General features: G+C 40.4%; 1 long non-coding RNA gene across 1 annotated transcript in view; it reads right to left on the minus strand.

The window, feature by feature from the left end:
• The window catches only part of LOC104964012 (uncharacterized), a 23,012-nt gene extending 1,444 nt beyond the window's left edge, over positions 1 to 21,568 (minus strand). Inside the window, exons 1-2 of the long non-coding RNA XR_800368.1 lie at positions 21,558 to 21,568; positions 16,845 to 16,850 (exon numbers count right to left, since the gene is read on the minus strand). This is a non-coding gene — a long non-coding RNA (uncharacterized lncRNA). The remainder of the gene's footprint in view (positions 1 to 16,844; positions 16,851 to 21,557) is intronic.
• Positions 21,569 to 24,765: the final 3,197 nt, after the last annotated feature.

Raw genomic sequence — 24,765 nt, forward strand, 5'->3', positions numbered from 1 at the left:
CCCCCCCTGTCAACAACTTAAAAATTCTGGGCTATTCCTGTACTACAGCGTCTCCAGCGGGCGAGCTGTCTCGTGTGGACGGAAGACTTTTTTAATATCGAATTTGGTTCGTTTTCGTTATCGTCTCTGTGTGGCTCCAGCCTCAGTCTTCCCAATTTATCAAGCTTTCACTATCACCGTGTCTGGTCTTCCAGGGGAGGCCAGTTTGCTGTCCTTGAACTGGAGGGGGGACGAGAAACTAATTTGCTGTCCATTTTCGAACTACCCAGCCCAGTTAGTGGCCCTGACCCATGGTGAATTTAAATCATGGGTGAAGTTGACGTTGGGTAATAGTGCCAGGTCTGTCCTACCTAAAGGACAATCTGTGACAGCCTTCACTGCCAGCAGTACGAGTCCTGACTCGATGTGAGAAGTAAAACAGTTTGGGTGTGGGCGAGGAATTGGAATTAGATGTTTTGGTGGCATCAGATACATTGACGGTATACAGAGATTCTCAGTTCATAACATTGTGCTATAAAACTTCACAAGCCGCAACCTGACACTCATGATACAGTGTCCGTGTCACTCTACATGTGTTAGAAAAAACAGAGTGACAGAGATAGAGATGGTGAGATTTACAGATAAGTATGGTGTTAGTGTGTGACAGTCAGGCAGAGGGAAGTGAGAAAAGAGAAAGCAGCAGTATTCTGATATTAGCTAAGAAAGTGTTTTTGAATCAATGTGAGCTAATTCAAGCTAAGTGGACCATATTTTTCTGTATTTCTTCTAAAAATGAATTTAAATGAATTGTAAGCTTTTTAGTTTTAAATGTTATAAAAAATAATCACAAAGAAGGGCTATTTACCTCAATTAATAGCTTGACATTTGGGAAAATACACTTGAGGTGATCAATGCCACTTTCTTTCTTAGCAATGAAGTTACTGCCAGCATCCTGCCAGTTTAGATTAGCATAAAGGATGGAAACAGGAGGAAACAGCTAGCCGGGCTCCAGGAGCTTGAATAGGGAGCTTTAGAAGTGCAGGTAGGTGGACTTTGTTACCTTTGGACAGAGCCAGGCCAACTGTTTCCTCCTTTTTCCAGTCTTTGTGCTCACAAAGACTGGTTGCTGGCTGTAACTACATATTCAGTTCAAGCAAGCTTGCTGACCCAGGCAAAATACATTGGTTTGGAGGGCTCAGTGGCCTTACACAAATGCACAATGATTTGAATATTACATTTTTATGATAAACAGAACTAATAATGAATGTTTCGTAATGCCTTGCTCTATAATCATAATACATTCAGAGGGTAAACTAAAGTTGCTTTGATTAGTGTCATAAAACACTGGTTGTAGTTTGTTTTATTTCAAACTTTCAGACTTTATTTTGGACTCTATTATACACATTATATTTCATCTAGAAGCTTTTGTGACTCACACCTTAAAGCTTAAACTGTGCTGGCGGATACAGCTCACATCCACTGTAACCTTTGATAAATGAATTAGTTTTCCTCGAATTAATTGAATAAACCCTAACCCTAACCTTAAGGAGAAATGTATCAGGTGCTAAATTACAACATATCCTCAAGCTCACCATTGAACTCAACACAGTTCACATTTGGGTTTCAGAACAATGGTCAGTGGCAGTTTTCTTTATATAATGAGTGAACAAAAACGTTGTTAAAAATCCGATGCATACAATATTTACTATTGGACCATGTATTTCTTTATTTGCTTTCATTTGTAATGGCATAACGTTTTTTTCTTCTTAGCTGATTATGGTTAAGTAACCATTTATCAAGCTGTTTGTCTTTGGATATGAATTACTACAACATTATACATTCACAATATGCAATACTTTCCATACTTGTTGTTTCTCCATGTGACAGATTGCTCTAGATCCACTAAATCATCCTGTATATTCTGATCCTGAGGTCCCACAAATGGCTCCAGTCTTTCTCCCTTTCTATCCATCCGGTACTACCTCCTTCCCCCCGACACTCAGCGTAGGGGTTGTGCTTGAGTGAAGCATTATAATAGCTCAAGGAAATGGCCCTTCTTGAGAAACTTTCAGGGAGCTGTCAAAGGGAGAAGATTAATGCATGGCCAAGCTCTCCAGGGGACTGGGACCCCCACCCTCTTTTCTCTCTTCCTTACCCATTTCTTTCACCCCTCCTCCTTCCCACTCATCATACGCACACAACCAACAATGGCATGTCCCATGCAAACTAGAGATTCAGTAACAGAATCACTCTAAATGCCATACACACATTCATTGAGTTAAGTCTCACTTTACTGATACCTGGTTGGTATTTTGTTCTCTCAGGGGACAACAAAGTGCTTTGAGGACAATGCAGCATTGATGTGCTCATTGTCCCCTCCTAGATGTCTTTATATCTCTCAGGTTGACATGATGGAAGCTCGAAAACATTCAGCTGGCTGTCATTTTAAAATCACAATGACTTTAATCGTTTCATGGATAGGTATTTATCCTGGAGGCATCCTCTTTTGTTAGGGAAAATCAATCTACTCCTCTCTCCTCTTCAGGTTCTAGGAATAACAGAGTTGAAAGTGCATAAGCACGCAATAAACTATCAGGCAGTTGCATCCATTTACTCGCATATCACATTTGCCCTCCACTGGCTCCTTCCCTGCCTGTTATCGTGCTTAACTTCCTGCTCTTGACACTCTTGACATGGAGGCATGTTCTCTCTCCAGGACTTTCTCCCTCTTTGTTTCCTCCCGCTTTCTCCCTTATTTCCTTTGCTTGTCGTCTGTCTCTTCCTTCATCCATCCCTCACTCTTGCTGTTTCTCATAATTTCCCCACATCCTACAATTGATGTAGTTGACACAGAGGTCTGCTCTCTCTCTTTGTCTCCTTCTCTGTCCGTCTGCCTCCAGCCTTAGCCTCTGTCTCTCATCATCTTTCCACCTTTTGAAATTGATGCACTTGACATGTACTGTAGGTCTGGTCTGTTTGCGATGTGGCCCATTAAGTCTAATCTGAGCAGTGATCATGGAAGACTGAGGTGGTGTTTTCCTTTATCTGCCAGCCTCAGTTTTCTAGTAATTTTCTATCTGTGTGTATTCTCCATGTGTTTGCCATGAGATGAACTTCACAGACATACATTTGCTCACCAATATTGGACTTTACCCATCCCTCTGCGCAGCTGTTGAAAAGATGGCAGGATGATCAACCAGTCAAACATTCCTCTCTTGCCGCTCTCTCTAGTCCCCTCTCCACCCTCGACTCCACCAGTTTTTGAGAAAAGCAGGGAAAATCTCAGCAGGGGGCCCTGTCTCTCTCTCTTTCTCTCTCTCTATTTCTTTCTCTCTCTCTATTTATTTCTCTCACTCTCCCTCCTTCCCTCTCTCTCACTCTCTCTGCCCTAGAAGCAGCCGTCCTCCTCTGGGACAGCCTGTTTGAACTTTCAAAATCAGAATTTGTATCTATACGCAGCAAAGAAGATGCAGCCCAGGCGTACATCAGACCATGGAGAAGAGGGGCCAGATCAAACACACCCTTGAGGGAGTAATGATGAACCTCAGAGCGAAACCACAAATCTCATCCACAAAGCATGGGTGCATGTAAGATGCCCTTTGTCTCACAAACTCTCCAACTTTGTGACCTCATTCTATTATTTGCATCCAAGCAGAGTAAACAAGCATGTTATTTGTGCGGCATTCCCCGGGCCACCCACCCATTACTTGCACTGACAGCACACACAGAGAATTTAACCCTTGAGGCAATCCAACGTTGTTTTTTTGCACCATACACATACGAACCACAAAGAGGCAGACTGAAGTTCCTCCTAGCAGGATTTAAGGAGCAAGGATTTTTTTTCTTCCCTAATTCCAGTTTGCTGTTGGACATTTTTGTTGGCTCGGCTGCAGTCGCTGTACGATAGAGATGACAAGGGTAATTACATAGCTCAGAAAACGAACAGAGAGAAACAAAAACACTCGTGTTTTTCTGAACGTAGGGCTAAAGCAGACAGCCGGCGGCACTGACCCCAATATCACACTGTATTATTCTGCTGAAAGAAATCAGCACCATGGTGTGAAGTTTGTGACATTAGGGCTTGTCTGTATTGCAAGATCCTGCTGTTTTTTGAAGTTCCTCCAAGTCAAATAATAAGTAAAAACAAACAGTTATTTACTGTTCAACTGTCCTTACAATTGGAGACAGATGTACTACGAGACCCTTTAGCATCAAGTCCATCATGGATTACGGAAAACGAGTTAGGATGTTCAATAAGTGCTCTGTGAAATCCTTCTCTGATGTAGAAACTCCAGCAATATGTAACAATTTGTACAGAGCGGCACATTGAGGTAGAGCATCAGTTTAAGTGCATGAGTGTGTGCATGTGTGTGAGGTTGGCATTAAAGAGATGTCTGTGGAAAAAACTGTAACAACTTAAATCTTTGTAAGAAGGCCAAGAGAAGGTTTCAGGGGTTTGGCTTGTATTTCACAATTTGTATTTCAATTTGATTCAATAAATGTCAGCTTCACTTCTTGTAACACCCCTTGCATTGAATTTGTTTGGGTTCACTCCTAAATGCAGAGTGGAAAAATTGGCAGACATTGAGTTCAATATTATGTTTGTGTGTGTCTAAATATGCTTCAATGTACGTGTGCAACAAAACCAATTTTCCTTTAACGACTCTTTGGGCTATATGTGTGCATCAACATATATTGAGTGAGTGCTCACATGGACTTCTAGTTCACACTGAAATGTGTGGTCATTGTTGCAGCCAAGAACACATTAGGTCAGGTCCCCACTGTAATTTCCTTTTTGGCCAGAGTAACAACTAGGTGTCTTAGTATGCTCACACAAAACTGCTGGTGCAAAAAAAAAGAGAAACTCAAAGTATGAAATGGCTGGACTGGGATGTCCATGATAAGGACACAGGCTTGCGACATAATTCAAACCAATGCATTTCATCCATCTAGGCAGGGTTTGAAGCAATCCCCATTCTCATCCTTGTGCCTTTGAACCAGCACAATCAGCTAACTTGTTGCCAAAGCAAACCTTTTTTGCAGTTAATAGTTTACAATTATTTTAGACTTTTCTCAGAAGTATTTTTGTTTAAATGTCAACATTTGCAATATTGGAAACCTTTCATTCTTCGACAACTGCCAGTCAGGAGCATCACATGGTGCAGTAAAGTCAAGAAAAGAATGAAGGGAATGCAGACTAACACCAAGACCACACACGCACTAGAAAGGAAATTAGATATTATGTGGTTCTGTCAGGCATGATACTTTTAATAAAAGCCCATTGTTCACTGCATAGCAAGGGTTATTTTTAAAGAAAACATCTACAGATGAATTTTAATATTTACTTGCACTATATTTTTCAGTTTTTCTGTTATATTGTGTTGCACTGATGGAGAAGCCTGGGACCTAAGATTTTCATCGACATAAACTACTTTGTAGCTATGGTTGTATGACTAATAAAGAACCTTGAACCTTATTTTATTCTATGTTTTAGATTTAACTACATACGCTTTTCTTCATGTACAAGGGCAAGGTTGTGGCAAAACAAATTAAACGTAAATAATCCACTGGTAAAATCATGCAAAGTTAAAAGGATTGTATGCATTTTCAGTGAATGTGCTTTAGAGCAAAACATGAATTTGAAGTTAGAAATTGCGCAAAAGTCATCTCATGAAAAGCTTCTTTTTTTACAATAAAAAAAACCCAGATACCTCTACTGTGCATATATATATTTCATTTTTTTGACATCATTTAAGCTCTTATAAATCTGAAAGGACATTGTTGAACATGTCGACTAGGGACTCAAAGTACTGTTTTCTTTTGGTTGCCTTTGTTTTTCTGTGTCTTAATTTTTTGATCGCCAATATGGTCACCGACAGAAAATATAAATTCTACTGATTCACCAGCTCTTTTTAGGGCCAGATAACATAACGTGATTGTTGTTGTGAGACTGTCAGTGTGTCTGAGAGGGGGCAGTTAGCATCAGTTAGCATCATTGGGCTAAGCTCCTTGGGCTGGATGGGAGGGTGTCTGGATTAAAGGTGATTAAAACATTAGAGTGCTTTGTTTTTGACGTTAACCATCACACATGTTGCTTTTTAACACATGCATTTTTGTTCAAGACTCTGACATGGTCTGAAACTAATGAATGGTAGCGCTATCCACATCAAGAGTGATTAAGCATGCTTTGCTTCACCCAGCAGCTTCAAGTCTTTAAGGTGTGTAGAGTGTTATTAGCAGTAGCTCTTACTGACCTCTCTAACACACAGCTGCCTCCCCTAGAACCGAGAAGGTCGCGAAGGGTCAGAGCTTAGCTAACCATGTGACTGGGAGAGGTCACGGGGGAGAGGTTAAGAGCTCAAGTCCATTTCCATGGAGGCCAGAGTTTAGGGTCACCAGCATGTTGAATTTAGTCACAAGGGTGTGCCAGTAACGGTCAAGCTGTTGTGTGACTCCACAAACAATGGATGTTAGTTTGTGCTTTGCTATACCTGTGCTTTGTAAAATAAGCAAAATAGTAAAACCACACCCTCTCTCTGGCCAAAAGATTGTAGTCAGAGCTTATTATGAATGTGTGTGTGTGTGTGTGTGTGTGTGTGTGTGTGTGTGTGTGTGTGTGTGTGTGTGTGTGTGTGTGTGTGTGTGTGTGTGTGTGTGTGTGTGTGTGTGTGTGTGTGTGTGTGTGTGTGTGTGTGTGTGTGGGGGTGGGTGTGTGTATGTGTGTGTCCTGCTGAATAAAGAATAGGAACGGAAATACAACTCTCTTTTCTTCTGACTTCAAAGACAATCACTGGCGCACAAGCACATTCAAATCACATAAGACTTTCGCAATTGTGTCAATATGCATTCATGAATTTCTCTCCCTTTCTTCTTTGATCAGCTTCTAACTCTCCGGTTTTTGTATATGAACGTTTTCCTTTCACACCTGCAGATACTGTATAGATGTGCACATTCAAAACATATGAAAATATATATGTGTGCACATACAAAAGACAGCCATACACATTCACTTTCACTCTTCTCTGTACTCACACAACCTGACATGGTTTGATTTCCTGATGTCTCCTTTTGAAATAATAATATATTTCCTGCTTATCTAACCAGCATTCAGAGACACTTTGCAGATATGCAAACATGAAGGATTTTGCATGTTTAATGAATTTTGATAAGATGAAAATATTATGGTTTTAGCTGACTGCACCTGTGCGATTCAGGTTTTGCTGTCAAAACTGAAGAAGAGGAAAAACAACACCTACTTTCTACTGGCAGTAATTGGACTTAAATCGGATTCAAACGGGGATCAAATGTATTTGTAGCCCAGGTCAACATTTTATTTTGTCCCATGTAACTAAGTTTACAGAAGTCAGAGGAAAAATCTGGCTCTAAACATTATTACTGGCAGAACATGTGAGTGGAGCAGTATTGACTGGATTAGCTTTGAGTTGGATACCTTACAAAAGTGCACATATCTTTTTAAGTAGTATAATTCAGTCAGATAAGATGATGACGTCCCATTGTTTAGGTTATTGCTCGTGCAAGGTACAGTGCAGTTACTATCTTACAAATGACAGTTTAACATTTATCTCCTTTAAAATAAATACAAGTTCTCACTTCTGGAATCCTGTGGGATGAAGCAAATGGATTTATAATGATTTGTTTAGTTTATGAAAATTGCAAAAATGAAAGGTTAAGTATAGTGGGATCAGCGACATCTCTGGTAACTGCCTGAAGACATACCCAAACACACAACTAACACACACACATTTTTCTCACCTCCTGGTTTCCAGCAGTCACTGATGCTTTACTTTCCCCCCCTGTCCACCCACCCAAACACCCACACGCTAATCTCCTTTCTTCATTGATGGCAATCACTCGGTGTGACTTCTTGCAGATAAAGTAGCCCTCAGATCCTCTCCCCCTCACTGCCTTCCTTTCCCATCCCTTCCTGCTGATTTCATCACTTCCATAGCTTCCAGCCATTGGACATTTAGCAGACGACTCACACAAGAGGGCTGTGTCCTTCATCCGTGTCAAGGTTAAACTGTTAACTAGGGTGTGACAAGTAGAAGAGCCCGTGCCTTTGAATGCAAACTGAACATAAATGGGAGGTAATAAGATTTTTTTTTTCTTCTTCACTTCTCAAAGTGAATGTTGGTCTAAATTTCGTCAATGACTAAATGTATTGCTCCCTTTCTGCCAACTCAATTTTGGAGACTGTTTGTTCTTAGGCTTGATAGCCCTGAGCTCTGGTGTAACTTTTAAGTGGTTTTGTTAAAAAAAAATGACACAGTATTTCATAGAGCCCCGAGAAAAAATAAAAAGGCCATTGCTGGAGAACGAAATTACTGGGTTGTTGCATTCACATTCATAATATTAAAGGGATGTAGTCATCCAGAAAAAAAGAATGAATAAAAGAACACAGGGGGATCGAAGTGGTATAATCCTCTACCCCACTTAATGTTGGCACAATTTTTTCTCTTTAATAACATGTGAACTAGGTCAATTTAAATAGTATGGTTATAGTAAGGATGGCAGCAGCCATATGAGGAGCGTGTCTGTTATGTCTGGCCTTTTGCTGGCAAATAGGCACAAATGGTCAGGGGTTAGATATTTTACAATACTGGGCAGCTTTGTGCTGTGAAGCATACTGGTGTTATAGAGAGTGGGCTCTAAAACCTGAGGTGACAGATAAGGCAGGAGGTGTGAGCCACTTGGCCACCAGGACGTCCTGTGTGACTCATTTTCAAAGGGACGCTGGCCAAGCTGTTTTTCTACGGCTGGACTTCCCAGCAGACCGGGGGCAGGTGTCCATTAGACGCTCATTATATCTAAAGCAGCCACATTTCAAGGAGTTAATCTGTAAACCATCAAAAGGCCCAATGCCAAAAAAAGACCTGACTGTGAATAAAGCGATTATGAGGTGCACACATATAAACATGAATAATGAATGACTGCATGCTGAATAAATGCATTCCCAACCCTGGCATGTTGGCTGAAAAGGAGCCAGTTTTATGTGTTGGAAATCAAAACATTATGTTAATTTTCATCCCTTAGTATACAGCACTCCGAGCAAAACGGTTTGCATTTCAATGACAGATCCACACTGAGCCTCCACTCAGACATTTAAATCCAAAGTTGGGATTTCAATTGGAGAATTTTCAATTCAGGTTCCTTCATCACCCTGTTGGCTTCTTACTCCCCATCGGATTGACTCCCACTCATATCTCTGTAGTCTATTTAATGGGATGGAGGTGCATTTCACTGACAACCACATAATGGGCGTGAATGCTGTTCATTTTCTAAATATTTTAGCTGTAAGATCATTCGATCCCTGGATCATATGTTTTGCTAGGGTGATGACCAGCCCACATTTAAGGAAAAGAAGCTTGTGCTGATGAGAGGGCATGAGTGTAATGATAACTTCAGCCAAAGGAGATCAAACCTGGCGATTAGATGTCTGTTGTAATGTCAAACTTTAACTAATATGTAAAGGAAAAATGGGAGCAAACCAATTTTGTATGTCGGATAGCATTTTTCTAAGCTATTCCATCATCATGTTGTGAATTTCGGCTCACTTGTACACACAGCATAATGAGCCAGGTCCACCCTTCCAATATCATTGCCAACTTATTTTTCTCCACTCCTGAGAGCCTTCTTTACATAATGATATTAAGCCTCTTTTTTTAATTATTTGCCAGCAAGTTACTTTTCACATTTACATGAGTGCATTTACAAAGAAAATGTGTAATTTAATCATGCAATGCATTATTTATTTGCATTTTTCTAGGGCAACATAGTGTAGAGTCACTGGAAAGAGAAGGAGAGACAGAATAAGAGACAGAGACAGGGAATACATTGCTGATGTCTGCCATAAGGTTTTGGCATTGGTTCCACTCTCCTTGTTTGTGGGGTAGCCAATGGCAACTCCACATCATGTTTTTGTTAAAGATTGATGACATTGTAATCCAGTTAGAAATGCACCACATTCTGTAGACTGCTCTCTGACCTGAAATATGTTTCAAACTAAAATATCATTTTAATTTTGTGAAATAATTTTGGAAGATGGGTTATTGCTGTATCTTACTATTACCTGCCTGTAGCGGCCAAAATGATATAGAAATAAAACAGATAATTAACTTAAAATAATACAGCCGCTGAGGCACTAGTTGGCGGATCTTACGCAGGGTAATGATCATCCAAGTTCAGACAAGAACCTCCATTTGTGCATTTTATTCCAATAATAAAGTACAATGAACAGGTTTCCTATACCTCTTTTCCTTAAGCCATTCCTATGGCTTTCCTTTGTGTGGCTTGAAACACCCTGGTAAAAAAAACGTTTGCCTACTAGTGCTCTGGCTCCCACCACCCACCTGTCTCCAATATATACAATTACACCAGGTGCTCTAATCACCCAGTGCCCAAGCATGCCTTCAAAATAAAAGCATAGAAACTACTTTAACTTATGACACTAACTAAGAATACATTTACAATAAACACTATAAACAGCAAAAAAATAAATGCTAAACTATTAAATAATATAAAGAGATATATAGATCCAACACTGCCTATAACTTAAAGTGTGACTATACTGTATGCAGGAGTGGTTGATGTTAAAGCACCTTCATGTTCTTGGCTTCAATTGTTAACTGCTCATGCAACTGTATTGTCACTGTGAGCCCTGTGAATACACTATTGCAGTAGTCGAGTCTACTAAAGATAAAAGCATGGACAAGCTTTTCTAAGTCCTGTTGTGACATTAGTTTTTTAATCCTCGATATGTTCTTCAGGCTGTACTCAGCATTGAATCAAAATGCACCATAGCTTTAAATCTTAATAAGTTTGTGAGGCGTTTTGCTGAACACGATGGTAATAGGCATCCCAACTTGATGCTCTGCTCACGGATGACTCGATGAGCATAAAAAACTGTTAAGATGATGACCTTACCTGTGTGAATATTTTTTTTTCTTTGTGGGGGTCTGCCCCCAAGAAACAGTTTTAACTCCAGAGAAAGTCAAATAAGACGGTGTGTAAAACTTCACTGCCCAGCCAAAAAAAAGTAACCACTTTGATTTAACTAGGCNGTAAAGTCAAGGTTGTAACTGTTTGCAATGAAGTTGTGGGGCGCTGAACTGTTCCTTTGAATCTTTTGATATATGATAGTAATTACTTGTCTTTCAAATTTGAAGGAGGGTGAGCAAGCATCTTGAGGAACATTCATCATTAACTCCTCCAAAAAAAATAGTTTATTTAATAATAACATATGATTATCATAATATGTGAATCATAACAGTGATTGACAGCTGATAGGAAGTATACGATTGTTAATAATATCATATTCATACAGACACACATCGATGAGACAGTTAATTATCGTACTTATTGCAGCAGTCTGCATAGATTTGGTACCCATGCTGGTCTAAGAGTGAGACAAAATCATTCAGTTATTGTTCAGTTAAAATTCATTAAATTAAGCCTGCCACCTTATATATTTATATTTAAGGCTTTACTGATGTGCCACAATAGTGTCACCAAATGTTATTTAGTTAAAATATTAATATTGTGGCTTTCCAACTAACATTAATTGATATGACTGTGATTAAATCAGCATATACTTCTGCCAGGGGATGCCACCCCTGAAATTCTCCTGCCACCCCGTGAATATTTTTCTAGATCCGCCCCTGCTGTCATTTCATTCTATTTCTATTTTCTTCTCAATAGCAAAGTGACACTTTTCTGCATAAGAGACAGGAACAATGTATACCTCTATATTTCACTTTAATGTTCCAAAGTATTTATATTGAAGGTTATTAAACACATTTACAGTTTCATGAGAAAGACTTGGTACACTGACATATTCTATTCAGTCATACATTTTGCTGAAAGTATAACGTCGGAGATATACTGTATTGAAGCCAATCAAGAGCAAAAATATCTTAACTCTTGTCAGCAGCAAACCACGTTGTAACACCTTGTGACATCTTTATGTTCTCTGAGGCTCGCTCCTGCAGTTTGTACGTTTCTCTAGGAGTTTATCATTAGTTATCTTCAGACGTTACGTCACTGTCAACAGTACATATTTCACAGCATGCACGTATGCAGCTGAAAAAAGCCCCAATCTCAGCCTGGCAGTTGAACTGACAAACATGTCCCAGCACTCAAAGCTTTCTTCAGGCTCAGAGGTAATCTGTCCTCCTCACTGCTCAGCAACAGCTCTCTTATCTCCTTTCTCATCCATTATCTCCTTATTCCAATGGACCCTCATCCATCAAGGAAACCACAATTAAGCCTGTGGATTCAATTTGTCATTTACCCCCTTAATTTCATTGCCAAAAGAATATGTCTAATTATGACAACAAGAGGATAATTGTAACTAATTTGACACTGGCCAAGATGAGGCAGCCTCTGCTGTATTTTTAAACTGTCAGATTTGGCAGAATAGACACCTCTCCGGGGGAATAGTGATTTTATCCAACAGGTTCTTCATGAAAGAGCTGGTATGTCCTTTAAACAAGAAATAACAAACCATCTAAACAGATGAGAGTTTGGGCAGCTTGATAAGTATTGATTGATTGTAAAAGGTATGCTCAAAGTTGCAGATTAGGCTTTTATTGCTGTTGGAGTACTTCTCGAATAAACTGCATTTACTGCATCAAAGCCACAGGGACGACAAAAAGGTTGCTGTCAATATTCTGACTTAAATGCAATGAAACACAGTTGATATTTTTGTGTTTCTTACTTATTTAACCATTAGATGAAGTGTCACTTCACATGTGTTGTTTTTATTATATTTTGTCCCTTTAAATGAATAAGAAGTTTGAATTTGGAGTGCAAACTGCACATTGGCTTTAAAACACACAGGGCAATAACGGTGTTGCGCAATCAACATATATATTTATAGTGTTTGTGTGTTCACCCTTTGTCCAACGAGATCTCTTCCTGCAGAGCACAACTTGCAGCTGATGTGCTGCTAAAATGACTGTAATTTGTGAAAGTAAAAATATCAGTGTCTGTTAATTATAACTAGCAGATGTTGAATCTTACTGTATGTAGGAACATATATTTCACCCTTCATGAAGATGAAACAAAGCGTATCTACAAGTGACAGCAGTCCAGTACTGAATGTTTTGCAAGTTCCAAATAATTCTGCTGAAACACTTATTTTTACACACTCCAATTTTACTTTTGTTCAGCATTGATAAACATAGATGGCAGCATTGTTTGAATAAAAACACAAAGGCCAAGGTGTGTGTATAAACATATCTAACACAATGTCAGACACAAGTGTACCTCACTATCCCTTATAGCATTACACCCACTCTTGTGTGCATGGCACAAATTCAATCAAGGAAACGAGGGTGGAAGGGGGAACTATTCTGAGCCTACAACAATTTAATTTGTATTTTTTCATTCCAGGGATGGGAGCCCAAGTGCTACTCCAGCACCAACACCATCCCTGCAAGCACCTACAATTTTCCAGATTAGCACTCCTATTGTACCTCTGGCATGTTCCAGAGACATGGCACAGCAACACACCAGCACATCCCCCGCTCCTCACCTTCTTTGTTGCAACCACTCCCTGTCTCCCCAATCTTATTAAGCTAATTAGCTCTTTCCACGTCAAACAATTTCATTCCGTTTAATTGTGTTGCCTTTGTCCTCCCAGACTCGTTCTTTAAACAGGTTTACGGTAAACTTAAAACCAGAACCCTTGCTCTGGGCCAACATGTATGCCGTAAGCAAGAGAGATGAGCTTTCGTTCAAACTGTCTCTCTCGAAAGAAAGAAGTGTCTGTATGAAACCAAAAATTATTCTGTTTCCATGGCAATATGGTCTTAGTTAAGCTTCAAGTAGCAAGAGTGTTTTAGAATTTAGTTTTTCTCATGCAAGGGAACAAGCAGACAGGCTGGCTGAACATTTTGAACCTCTTACCCGATATGTTTTTTCACCTAATTTATAGTAGCTGCTATAAGAGGACGTAAGCTTTTTCCTGCTAGTGTTATTATATTATATTTTACACAGACATCATTTATAAATGTATTAGATATTATACATTTCATGTTTTTACAGTGTAAATTCAAATGACAATAACTATGGAATTAAGGTAAAGGGTTGATTTGTATATGGTATAGCATTTTAAATGAAATAATCCGGTATTCACTATCAGATAATACAATCCTCGGCTCCTACCCCTTCACCTCTTGAAGTGAAGATTTCGGGAAATTCAATTATAATTACATTTGGCTACACAAACCACAACAATTTCAACTGCCTACAAACACTGAAGAAAAAACACTCGGTAGTGTGTAAATGTGACCCTCACCGAGACGGCTGGGACTACGTCCAACTTTTACAGATACTTGGAAAACCTTACAATTTATATTACAATGTTTTATATTAAGATCTTCCTAATTTACTGTTTTTAAAATAATCAGTTTTTGAATAAATATTATGAAGTTGAATGTATATCTTACTGTTTGTATGTCTATGTAGTGTTGGAATCACAGTAGTCTGGTTCCGGTCTTGATTCGGTTTCACCCTGCCTTGTTCTTGGTCTTGACTCGGTCTCGCCCTCTTCAAGTCTTGGTCTTGTCTTGGTCATGGTACACTCTGGTCTTGGTCGTACCTTGGTCTCGGTTAAGGTGGTCTACACCTCTAGCAGCATTGCAAAACAAACACAGAGGTTATAAAACACATTGACACAAAGCTAGTAAAATTGCTTAGATTTGCAAGGCAAAGCTCTTTGTCGAATGAGCTTTCATTCTAAATGGGACTCAACATCGATTTTTTAAACCTTCCTCTTGGTACATATTTTACCATTTAATGAGTACCTGTAACACACTTCTATTTTAAAACATATCCTGTTCTCTAATCTTTTTGTGACAGTTTTCTTTTCACTGAATTACAAACACTTTTGATGTCATATAAGGCGGACAACACATTATTCATACAAATTATAACTAAGTATTTCTCTGTCCTTAGGTTCCTGAATGTCCTGCTCTCTTCTGCGGGCCCAACAGTCCACCCACCCCCCCCTCCCTCTCACACAGCTTGGACCTTGTCAATCTTCATCCAAGATGCCCCACACAACCATCTATTCCAACCCGTCAGACCTTTCTGCAAGATGGAATAATATACACACTTTGGCGATCAGCTCAGAATCCAGCCTACATTGAGGGGGTACTGTTGGGAAAATACTGAATGTACTCTTCCAATATCAGAGTAGCACATGATAACAAAGGCCCAACTATAGATGTGTACGTAACAGGATGTATGATTACCTAGAAGAGCGTCAGGACACACTGTTTTAGGCATATGATTGTGACAACGATTAACATGATGATTCAGCCTCCATGGAGATAGACATATGCATGATCATTTCTGACGTGGGCCTTGGCTAATCTAAAGAAAACATTGTATACTGCTTTTAACCGGTATTCCTGCATCTTGTGACTGTGTAACACCTTCTCTTGTATAGCATCTGAAGGACACTGTTCAGGGAACTGGTTGTACCATATGCTCTGTATGTGATGACTACTTCCATTCTTGCAAGGATTAATAAATACATGTATCCTGTTATTGAAGCTCAAGCAGGTGACGAGTGATATTTTTCTAACAGGTACTATTAGCAGTTAATAAAGAAATGGGAAAAGGAACCTGGTACAAATGTGAGTTGAGTCCAGGAGAGCCGTACCATGCAGCCTAAATGTGGAAAAGTGGCCAACAATTTGATGAGAATGATGGATAACTGTTCAGCAGTAAATACCCTCACTTGATTCACCCTGACCCTGGTTTAGAAAGTCAGTGTTAAGAATGAGAAACTTTTCACAAGTAGTTGATGAAAAAGCTGTCTAAATGTTTCCCAAAACATTAGTCACATCATCCTAAAGCCTAAAAACGATAACTGCAATGTTTCTTTTTTTTCCTTTCATTTTTCTGTACTCAACACGTTTACACTCAACAACATCCTCCCTCAGCTAAACCAATAGAGCACCTAAAGAACAAAGGCACCCTAGCCACACATCCCTGACCAACCATTGATCCTTGAGTCTAAATTCCGGATCCTGCCTTTTCTTTTAACAACCTACGGGGCAAAACCCCCTTGAAGGATTAAAATAAGGCAGAGAGGGAAACAAGGAAGGGACGGAAGGAAGGATGAGCCCCTGGTAATGGGTGCTGGAGCGCCATCCGACAGAAGCCACATTGTCAATAGGGTGTGAAATTCTTGCTTGGATGGGACCTCCGTCTGGTAAATAGCTGAAGCAACAGAGGGGGGGGAGGAAACGCGTCAGCCTGTCTGCCTACACTGGTCCCATGAGCCTTCACATCATGCCCAGAGAGAGAGAAGAGTTTATCTGTGGTTGCCGATGCCCAACCAATCTCCCCACTGACCTCTGTTGGAAACCAGTGGGGAGGTTGTCATAAAGGCCAACAAAACAGTAGACGAGAGGCCTTGTTGCAGCGGTGTGTGGCCTGGGCTGAAATAACTTGGAGAGTACATCATAAAACAACACCACCCGTTGGGACCAGAGGCCACGAATGAAGAAAATGCAACGCGTAAATTAACCCAATAACTCACAGAATTCTAACACGTCTAATAATAAGCATATCACTGTCATTTCTAGTTTTAAGTAATGTGAGGAAATACTTTTGAGGAAAACATTAAGAGAATAATAGACTCAGCTGTCAACTCATCGGCACAGCTCTCACTGCAATATGGCTTCAAAGCAGCCTGAATACTTACATATTGCCCCCATTACACAAATAAATGAACATGTAAGACTTTTGATAAGAGAAGGAACAACATCGCTGGATTCAGTCTCTCAGATGTGAACGAGGTAGATTGATACAAAAGTGACACGGAGAACAAAGATCTTGAATCAAAAAGTTTAATTAGGTTAAGAAATGACCTGTTTCCATCTTAGCAAGGACCTCGACCTTTATTGGACTGCATGGGGTCGCACTGCTCTACATCGCCTCACCTCAAACTTTGTGACACATTTTCTCAAATAACATCCTATTAATTAGTTGAGTGCATTGCTCTGTTCAGAGGTGGGACAGTTCCTAGCCTGGAGCTGGCCACCCCGTCTCAGGTGGTTAGACACATGCAAATCTGTTTGTTTCATCAAGTGTGAATTCAATTTGCGAGGTTCTTTTTAATCTAGAGCACCTTTGCCCCTAGCACATAGGAGGAGACCACAAAGCTCCTGTTTTGCAGAAGTTTTGATGAAAAAGAGTAAAAGGAAGGGCAAAAGGATATGAAGAGGCAACAAAGAGAGGTAATGAAAGGCAAATGTGGGCTGTTGTTTGGGAGGGAGAAAGACTCAAGATCCTGTAACCTTGGCGATTCTATATACAATTGTTGCCTGGATTTCTTTTTCAACCATCCATACCCATCGGAAACTCCTAAACATTTTCATATAAGAATAGTAAAAAATGGGCAAGATAAAAATGACAAACACTGACAGATACAGTAGTACTGGATGGAGACAGGGGAAAAGAGATGAAAACAAAAGACTGACGTTTTCGGTATTTCTGTACCCATGCTCGCTGTTTGTAGTCTGTTTTGTCAGGGTGTTTCTCATGCTTGTCTGTAGAATATGTTCTGTTTTCCCCAGTGGATGCAGCCAGTTGAGAAAACAGGGATTTGCTACAAAGGAAGACCACCACTTTTGTGCTGGAGTCTGCAGAGGAGGGTATCGCAGTTCCCTCGTGAAAAGTTTCCTGAAAGCATGAGAGGAGAAGTGTGCCTGATTTGTTCACTGAGTCGTGAAAGAATACTCACATACATCCAAAGCCAAATACTAGAGCATGCACACACACAGACACGCACACACAAACAGACAAAGAAATCCCTACTTTGATCTATGATCTCACACACCAAACACGGATTGTTACACACACCCACTCAAGCCAGGACTTTGTATTCATCCAGTCAAGTGAAGACAAACTGCTGTCACCACATATGCATACACACGTAAATAATCAAAACAACACAGACTCTAACTCGTATTCCAAACTGGTGATTGTGGTGATTAAGGGAAATGGAATGTGTTTTTGAGTCGTAAAGGAGACACCTTACTTTCTACCCATGATGCGTCATCCAGGTCTGATTGGGTGTAGGCCAGGATGTGTCAGTGTTCAACGATGACAGACAGCCAACGTTGGTCCTACACTGTCAATGTCGAAGCATGCGGTGACACGACACAGTCTGTTATCACATGAATGTGAATCAGCCCTCGAAGCAATGGACCACAAATCCAGTCAGCGAAAGCAACAAGACAACGTTTTCCATTTTAGGAAGAAGTTAGGAGGGATGAGTAAAAGGCCCCCCAGGCCAAATGGAGCTGTTGTTTTTGTATCTGTATGTCTGCGGCGGGAAGCAGTTTTGTCATAAGAATGATAACATTGTGTGAGACATTGTGGGTGTGCAAAATGATATCATAGCTTTTCACTTGTTATCTTAAACTGTAATATGGCTGTTATACTCACTCTCAGTTGGATTCTTGTTTTGTTGCTTTTGGCAAATAACCAAGAATAATAATATTTCAGACATTTCTTTCTGTTTATAAATAGAACAGAGTCAGTAGTCTGCGTGGCAAGTGTCACCATAAACAACACGAGTGGCAATTATAATTGTTATCACAAACAGTATATTATCCATTCAAGATGACCAGTTGTTCAGTTTAGAGATTTCAACTTTTAATTTAGTCAAACTGTAGTTTTTACAGTTTGTGTATCTTTGGATACCTCATCCTCCAGTGAGCAGTTATCTGCTCTGAAGCTCAGTCAACATTTTTACTTTTTCAATGGATATTCTGTGTGATGACCCCAATTCTTCTTTTGCAGATTAACAGTGTGAAGGTTTGGGCTCTGGTTTAGCTCTGTATGGATAACTGTTCTCATGACAAATCGCAGCAGCCCTCAGGGACGAGGACAGACAGTCTTGACACACACCACACCGCCGTACTGCAGCACCTCAGAGGCTCGCAGTAATCCTACCGTATACCATTACACTTTATATAGACTAAACACAAGACCAGGTGAGGGAATGACATAGTGTAAAGAGTATGTGGGTGTGTGAGTGCATAGTGTGCGTGTACCTAAGCATGCATTTTTTTTAGTTGTGTCAAAGTGTGTATATATGCGTGTGTGGGCCTGCTGGCTTGTCACACCCCGTGTCTCCACTCCCGCTATGTGTGCGTGCAAGCATGCTTGTGTGTATGTCTGCATAATGCAGAACAGCCTTGCCTGCTACCCCAACTTGAAAAAAAAAAGTCACACAGCCAGGAGGCCACTTTGAAATACCAGGTGCTCATTTGGCAAATCCAGGCAACTGGGGTGTTTACATTTCAGCGACTGAGAAGGGAAAAAGTCCAGATGCCCCCTGAGCTGCTCAGCAGCGTCCATACAGAGATCACTCACATCACCATGGGTGACAGACCTGTGTGTGTGGGGGGGTCTGGTCATAAAGAGAGTGCTGGAAAAAGTCACCAAACACCATATGATGACTTGCAGCAGGAGACATGACACTATGCAACAATGCTGAAAATAAGCCACCTTGGGTAAGATTGTTTGTTTTGAGCGACACCAATTCTCTTTCCCTCTACACACTCACGCCCTCTGTTTCTCTTTCCCTCTTATTACGCTGTTCTCCTGCTCTCTGGCTCTTGAATAGCTCTATTGTCCTCTGCCAACTGTTTGCAAACAGCTCAAGTACTTCCTTATCAGTTAAAAAAACAATGAGGCATGAATGAGAGTATGTCATGTGGGGGTTTTGTGAATGGCAAAGCAATAGACCTCAACAAACCACGTGCACACACACAGTCATGCACTTTAAATGCAACCACAGAGCACCTTGTCCCAGCCGGCGTTGCAGACTATTTTATTCTTTCATTATGTCTACTATCAATTTACCGACAGTAAATTCACTCTGTCGTGATAAAACATAGCCTGTCAAATTTCTTCACAACACCTGCTCATAACAAATCACTGAGGCTCTCTTTATGACTGATTGCTTCTTGGCAGAGCATTTTGTGTTGTCTGTTTGTATCAGCGGCAGGCATAAGGCAGCTGACTGGTGGATTTGGGTTGTGTGTGGGTAGGTGCTGGCAGTGTGACTGTTTCTTGCGTATATCTGTCCCATAAAGATGGGTGGAGCTGCTTAGGAGGGAAATTTATAACTGGTCTCTGTGTCTGTGCATGTGTGCATTCAAGCATGCATACTTAGCGAACATTGCAATGTTGAATATATCTTTACAAGAGGGACTCCACCCATGTAAATATAGCACCAAATTATATTGATATTTTTCCATTTGTGCTTCCTGCTTGCTTTGTAAAATCCGAGACTGCTATCGGCCCCATACGTTTTCCAAACATTTGGAGATTGGAAAGTGGTTTAACTTGGCGACCTCCTGCGTGTTGCTGTCCGTCAAATGCTTGTCGGGTACAGTCATGTGTTTGTGTGCATGTGAGTGTGCGTGTGTGTGTGGGTGTGTGTGTGTGTGTGTGTGTGTGTGTGTGTGTGTGTGTGTGTGTGTGTGTGTGTGTGTGTGTGTGTGTGTACCTCACAACTGCATGCATGAATTCCTTCTGCCATGTGCATACTGTGCATGCTTGTCTGTGCATGGGTGCATATTATTGAATTACATACCAAAAAATCGTCTCTGCCAGGAATCTTTCTCTTGTTCTGCCAGTCAGTTGCCACAGCATGCATGAGTAGAGAAAGTGAGAGCACAACTTACTATTCCATTATTCCAAACCTCATATTTAAACCCACTCAACCAGCTGTTGTTTTCATTCAACTTTTAACTGTGTGAACCAAGGATATAATAGAGTATGACACGCGACAGTAAAAACGTAATACAAAAAATCTGAAATCATTTAAAAAGTCTACTAAAATGAAACAACTGATGTGACCAACTGCCAATAGGTTCAAATAAGTTTCAGTCAACAAAACAAGTTTCCTGAAAGTCGTCTGTAGTCAGTCCATGATTATTGGTTATAGTTTTGCCTCTTCCGATACCAGACTAAATAGGATAGTAATTATGTGTGAAACAAGCTTCCTATAGCAGTATAACTTGTTGTGACTCATAAGTAGAGGAATTATTATGAGTTGCAGCCTAGCTACCACAAATGTTGGTGATGTAATCATGTGTAAGTGCATGAACAAGTCAGAGCCCTGAGGCCAAACAATAAAGTTGCCATGCTTTGTCTGTTGGAGGCCGGGTCAACAGTGAAACTGCAGGGTGGTTGTGAGTAGTTGTTTCATCTATGGCTAGACTTGTATGTAGGGTACTCATCTAGGCAATAGTTACGCAAAAGCACAGAAAAAAGCAGTACAGTCATATGAACATTGAAGTGTGCTGTATTTGCAAGGACGAAAGATGGACCGACAATCCTGTCTTCAGATAGTAGAAATTGCATTTTAATTCACTCCTGCCGACTCTTCCTTTTTGTGTGTATGTGCATGTGGCATACAGTCTCTAATACTGTTTTATGTTGTATCATCATCACACATATATAATCGTATAAGTATCTCTTATTTCCCAGGTTTTGGGAAATCTGTCTGCTATTTCCACCTCTACCTCAATACTAGACTGACAAATTAAATGTTCTTTGTAGGACTTTGTAGAATACAATTACCGCACTTTAAAAACTGTTCTGGATATTATGGGTAATCCACAGAATATGATGTCAACAGTTGCATTGACCATTTTCTAATTAATTTGTAAAATATTATGTTTCAATACTGATATGACTAAACACATCCCATACACCTTTATTACACTTGGACATAAAACTTAAAGTCTGGACAAATAAACCAAAGTATCCACATGATGAATAAAGATGTTCTTTTGTGTGTGCATTATTTAGATGAACCAACCTTAAATAGTATATACATGCATTGATCCTTCCAAAACTAGGCAGCAAAAACCTAGCACTGTGATCAATGTAATGCCTTTTATTGAACAATAAACTCTTACCTTCCCGTAATGGGGTACATTTCCTCATCCTTGTGGCAGTCCTGGCATGGTCCTGCTCTGGTTCGTTGCTTTACCTGCCAACTAGTGCCCAGGGAGAATCATCTGGTGTGGATAAAGAAGCTAAACGGGACAAACACATACGCAATGCCATGCCAAAGTAAAAAGTACTTTGATTACATTACACATAATGGTAATAAGGACATAGCGAGCACCCACACTGAGGTAATAAGGGCCTGGCATACACATTTACAAACTAAAAGACAAACACACTGAATCAGTAAAGTCTTGCACCATCTTTCAAGGAGTCTGAGCTGTCTCACAATATGCCAAAAAGCCATGAGGCCAAGCAAAAGACCAGCTAATCTAATGACCAGCTCACACCCTGTAGCACTTCCACCTCTGTAAAACAATCTACTTTAATTAAGATGCATTTATTCAGATTTCAGATGATTCAGCAGTTTCCTCTTGCCCATGAAGGCAGTGTCACTAGAAATACTACAGGAGGCATTAACTCAAATATGTGGAGGACATTTGCTATATGGTGTCCAGATTTAAGGGTGTTGGCGGTTGAGGTTATCTGCTTCCCATTACAAAGCTTTTTGGTCATAGTATGTTGTATACGAGTGGTTTGGTCATGCAGAGAGAGAGAGAAAGACCGGATGGGAGCACTGTTGAATGGTAGCGATTGTTAAACTGGAACCATGTGCGTTAGTGGTTAGAAACGTTGTCATGACTAACTACCTCTGGGAGAGCCTGAATCAAGCTGGACACTGAGGGGGAAGAAAATCCCTTTTCACCTGACAGCAACTGGACAGGGATGATTTGTTGTGATTTGATGCTTATAAAATGTATGACGCCAAATGTATTGACCTCTGCTTCAGTCAAAGTCAAGTAATTCTTCTAGATGAGATATGAGCATTGCAGTGGCTCAGTATCACAGATTTTGATGTTCTTTCAAATTGCAGAACATTCCTCTAGGCCTATTTAATAAGGTAATTTGCTGGCTTGTTGTTTATGGTCACCTCCAATGACCTACAGTAGAAAGCATCTGCCACCATTCGCCACTGTTGGCAACCCTCAGGGTCACAGAATGCATGGAAGACTGCGTTTTGCAGCTGGACATGTCGAAAGGTTGAGGGTCAACAGGGGGTTTTGGGGTATGGAGGAAGAACGTGGCCATGAGGGAGACACTATGTTGACATTGTGTTTGGACACTTTGAACATTGTTATCTCAGACAGTGTGGGGCTCTGGGCCAATCAATCATTCTGTTATTGGACCAGCACCGGTGATTATTCATTCTGGACCTTTGATATCGACTGTTGTCAAATGGTTCCTCCATGAGCTTTCCTCTTTCCTCTCCGTCTGGACCTTGTAAATTTGTTATGGCTTTATTTTCTTCAAAAATATTTAGTCATAAAAGTAAATTTAGTGTTCTTTTTTAAGGTCCAACTTGAAAGTAATCCAGTGTTGTGATGGAAACGTCCAGAATATTTATGAATGCGAAGCAATTATTTTGGCACGAGTTAAACTTAGATATTTCAAGCTCAGCCATGGTTGTAAAGAGACAGTATATCAATCTGGTATGTACAGGCAGGCGTACCTCGGTAGCAGAGGGGTAGCAGGTCACACATTTGGAAGGCCATGCATTTACAATGGCAATGATGGTAGTAACACACCGGATTTTTCCATTGAGTTAATGGGAAAATCTCTGAAGCATAAAGTAGTGTTTCTGCTGGCCAATGTACTTGCCTTGACCTCCTTCCATATACTCTGCCACTCAGGCCAGACAAAATACTGTAATACAGAGAAAGGAGGAGGCAAAGGGCAAGCAGAGAAAAACAGGTTTGAGAAATGGAGGGGGTTGAGAGAGGTGTATGGACTAATGTGTGTTTGTTTTGTACATGACTTTAAGCAAGTGCTTTTGAAGTACCATCGTTAAATATGTCATGTTTTAATACCAGAACTATTACTTCTTCGAATGATTATTTTTTACATTAAATGATTTGCTGAGTTAAAGATGTTTCAGATAATTCAATTGAATTCAAGCAACAATGGAGTGGGACTTTGAATATCAATTGTTATACTTTCTTTTATAGGTCAAATTGATGATACACCCTGTAGCCAGTTCAGCCTGTGTTTTCGATAGAAAATGAAACTATAAAACTTGCCCTGATTATGAGTGTGGACACTGTATCTGCCAAAATGGACATTCAAATTGAAAGTCTGCTTATTCAGTTACAGAAAGTGGAGCAACAGTTAAGGTTGGGCAAGAGAAACATTGGTTTAGGTTTAGGAGGCTTTTGTTTTGGCCTAAAAATCATCATTTACTGTTACAAGTTTCATCTGAAGCCAGGAACTGAATCCCAGACTTGGAAACAAATGCAATGGCTCAACACGACCTCAACATCAATACCTGCATATCCACCACATGCATACCCTGTCATGGTGCTGAAAGGTTATTTCCCACTTTTTTCTCCACACAGCGTGTAATTTGCATGCTCAGGCTATTTGTCAGCATTTGTGTGCTGCTGTGACAGCGTGATCCTCCTACGTGTATGACTGCGTCTATCTATGACTGCTCGTCTGTCTAAATGCCTGCATGTCCGTCTGTCTGTCGGCATAAAGACACTGGGGGTCGGGGTGATGGGATGTTGAGTCATAAATCCTCAGTCACCTGAGTCAGTGAAATATTTAGATAGAGAAGGTGCTGAAAGGTTATAGATACCCGCTAGACGGACAGTAGCTTGTTGTGGCAGAAGTTCGGGTGATGGTGGTTTTCAAGGGAGGAGAGGAGAGGGGGGG

Source organism: Notothenia coriiceps, unplaced genomic scaffold (assembly GCF_000735185.1).
Source record: "Notothenia coriiceps isolate Sejong01 unplaced genomic scaffold, NC01 NC01_scaffold00036547, whole genome shotgun sequence".
NCBI classification, from domain to species: Eukaryota; Metazoa; Chordata; class Actinopteri; order Perciformes; family Nototheniidae; genus Notothenia; species Notothenia coriiceps.